Genomic DNA, 3845 nt, shown 5'->3' on the forward strand with positions numbered 1-3845 from the left:
GTCACTTTATTTTCCGTAACGTGATATAATTTCTATATTTTAGCCTTCATTTTAAACGTGGCAGGAATTTGATCTCAGCCCACTTAGGGTCTTCTTGGGTGGTAACTATGTCTCAGAGTTGGGTGGGGAGGGCTTATGTAGCACCAAGCTATGTTGGGGAACATGTGCCTGGATTTTCATTTATTGATGTTGGCATCTGCAGAGATGCCCATTCTTCTGTATTGTGTGATGGTGGGCCTGGAGATCTGCAAACTATCTTTCTCATAACTCTTTGCCTGCTGGCTTCTAATTGGCTTCTGACAATGGGAGACATTTGTGGGAATTCAATGGAAGGAGGAGGGGAAGACGATGTTTCACATATTTCCAGTTCCTCTCAGCATCCCTCAAGCAAAAGAAGAGGGTTGTGGCTCCAGCCTCCAGGTTCTTTTGCATTTCCCAGCATTAGCCATGTTCTCCCCCACCCCCCAACCCCGCCACCCTGAGAGGAACCACCAGCAGCAGTCTCAGAAGTTCAAGCAACAACTATGCCCTCCTCTAAACTTCCAGATGCAGGTAACCTCACCTCTTTCCTTTTGTTCTCCTTTTTCTTATTTTCCTTTTCCTTTTTTTTCTTTTTAAAATTACTAATATTTGCATGATTCAGTGCCTCATTTTTGCTCTTTCAGCCTTCTAACACCTGTTTAACCTGTTCTATTTATTAAGTCCTTTCTCTTTGAAATCCCTAGAGCCATTTCTGTTCTCCTGCCTGGACTCTAATGGATACATCTGAATTTCTGTCTGGGCTTTGATTGACACATGTCTCAGGTTTCTCCTGTGTGTACTTGTGTCCAACCTGCAAGAATGTTGAATGCTTGCCAGCTACCAGGGTTGCTCCTGGATGTGCATGAAATATCCTTTTGCTGCTGCATCCCTCTGGGTGGTAGGAATTGCTGCTGCTTTGTTTTCTGCTTGCATCCACATCAGCCTTGTCTCTCCATGCCATGTTGAGAGAAATTCCTTGGGAGAAACCCTGTGAGGCTGTCTGAGAATCATCTGCCTAGACACACACCACATAGACAGCTCTCCTGCTTCTGCATTATGCTGGGTGTTCTTCCTCCCTGGTCTTTTCTCTGGGATAAGGACATAGCTCCTTCTGCACCCAAACTCACCCCTAGGACATGGTCCCTTCTCAGAGATGCAATGATAGCTAAGCTTTCTTTAATTCTTTCATCCTCTCCTTCTTTCCCTAAACTTGGGACTATTTCTGGTCTCCACTGTATGTGTGTGTGTGTGTGTGTGTGTGTGTCTTTTTCTATGTCTGTGGGGAGGAAAGAAAAGTTTCTGATATGCTTTTAAACTTCAAGTCCTTCTTAGGGCCTAGGATTTTGAAACTGAAAACTTGTACAAAAGTTCAACTCTTTTCTTGCCCACATTCCGTTGGGTCACATTCCTGCCCTGAGGTCATACAGACAAAACATGAGCTGCTTAAAAATGGGAGGGGCAGGGGACAAGGTAGGAATACCAGAAATACAAGGTACATCTGTTAATTTCCAAAATAGTATCCTGCCCCAAATGTTTTTAATTCACCCAAAACCATAAAGTCTCTAAGTCTCTTTTTCCCTGATGTCTACCTTTCCTTTTCTCTGATCACAACCCTCTTTCTTGACTTTCCATCCTCCCCTCTAACCTTCACACCCTCCTGTCAGCTCCCTTGACCCTCGTCTGGTTTGTGTTGGGGCAACTTGTGCACGTTTGCATCATGGCACTCACCGCATTCTAACGGCTGGGGTCTTCATGGGAGATTGTGGCAAATTTGTGAGAAAAGTGTTCTGTTCTATTCCATTCTGCATCTTCAGTCTCTAGGACAGAGCCTAGCATATAGAAAAAGGTTTAATAAACTGAGGAGAAACTGATACCTAGGTTTAAAACAATTGTTTGTCCAAACTCTAAGTATTAAAGACAACAGCTAACACACATAGCACTGACCATGCCCCTGTGCTGCTCTTAGCAGCTTAGATACATTGGCTCTTTGATTCTGACAGTAATTTTGTGAGAAGGTATCTATTATTATCCTCATCTTAGAGATGGGGAAATGGAGGCACGGACAGCTTCAGCAACTTGCCCAAGGTCACATGGTGGTAGCAAATGAAAGAGCCATGATTTGAACCCAGGCAATTTAGTTTTAGAGTGCATGTTCTCAGTCACTAGGCCATGCACCTCTCACAGATTGACTTGGCTTTTGTAAGGAGAGGGCATGCTCATTGTGTAAAGGATTCTGACACATTTTTAAAATTGCACCGGTCTCAAATGCCTCCAAAGAGGCATAAAAGGAAGAAAATATAGGGACATGCAATTATATTGTTTTACTCATTATTAACAAGGATAATTTATTGACACATTTACCTTAAAAGCACCAGGTGACAAAAGGTCAAATTCTTATCACTGTCACACTAGTGTCAGGATGCTCATGGTGCTAAAGGGTCATGTTTTGTCCTGGACATTGAAGAGAACATACCCCAAAGAAGGGGAAGGAAAAAGGAACTGTAAATCCAGGAAGAATTATCCCTATTTTTAAAGCATCTGAAAAGAAGGGAGCAAGAGACTAGACATCTTTCAAGTGCTCTGGTCTTTCCAGAGAAGGAAATATAGAGTAATTCAGAGTTTTATTCAGTTTCCAGAGATGCTAAACTTAAGCCAAATGGTAACTCTAATGAAATAGCCATGGAGGTGGCATTTAAATTGGTCATTGAAATAGCCTTGAAACAAACATTCCTTTCCACAGGAATTTGACTCAATCCTTTATAAATTTAAGTATAAGAAGTTTACATTAATCATCATTATTAATTTTAAGTAAGTATGAGAGGTTTGGCCAATTTTTCTGGGCAAGTAATAGTTAATCTGAGAAACTTTTTCATTGCTTTATTACTTATTATAACCCTGAAAATCAGACAGATTTTTTTTGTGTGTGAGCTCCCTTCCTTTACTATAAACTATGATACTGATAATGATTATACCTTCACTTTTGTTGAAATTCTGATACTTTTCCTTATTATTCTATGTTAAATACGTATAACTTGTGTCTAATATGATATAGTGGAACTATTTCCTTATTCAAATAAAAAGAATTATCCGTAAATTACCATGGAAGAAGCAAGGCAGATTGAAGCATTGAGTGCTGAAAAAAAATCAAAAGTAAAAAGTCCTTTGGCCCATTTTGGACAAAGAACACGCACACATTCATTTACTCATTTATTTAAAAAGTGTTGAGTACCTATTATATACAAGGCAAAAGTTGGTATGTTAACAATGTCTATTAGAATATGATAATAAATAATGACTCTAAAAATGACCAGTCTATCAATTCATTTATGTCCTAATGGCTGGTTAAGTTAACGATGGGTGTTGTCCATTTAAGGCTCTTAAGACACCCCAAATCCTGGTAAATAATATGCACTGTAGTTATAGTAATGCTTTTGTTTCCAAGGCTAATAAATAATAACACCCCATTGAGGTGTTAAGAATCTGAACTAGTCACAACTATGGGTGGAGAAGTAAGCTGGTACCATAAGCCAGATCTAATTTTTCATCTGATTATTGGTGAACATTTGACATAGTATATAACTACATTAAGTACCTAGCAGATATGCATATCAAAATGCCATATTAAATACATATGTATTGTTATAATAAAAGGAGTAAAAGTTAATGCGGAAATTTCATTAAGGAAATATTAGTAGCCCACATTATCTGTATATAGCTTCCCTACTACTTATTAAACTGAAATATTCATCATTTTTGTTTCATGTGTATATTTTACAATATGGGAAATTTCATGTAAAATGGAATCATTTACTTTGTGATGAAAT

This window comes from Equus asinus, chromosome 8 (genome assembly GCF_041296235.1).
Source record: "Equus asinus isolate D_3611 breed Donkey chromosome 8, EquAss-T2T_v2, whole genome shotgun sequence".
Classification (NCBI taxonomy): Eukaryota; Metazoa; Chordata; class Mammalia; order Perissodactyla; family Equidae; genus Equus; species Equus asinus.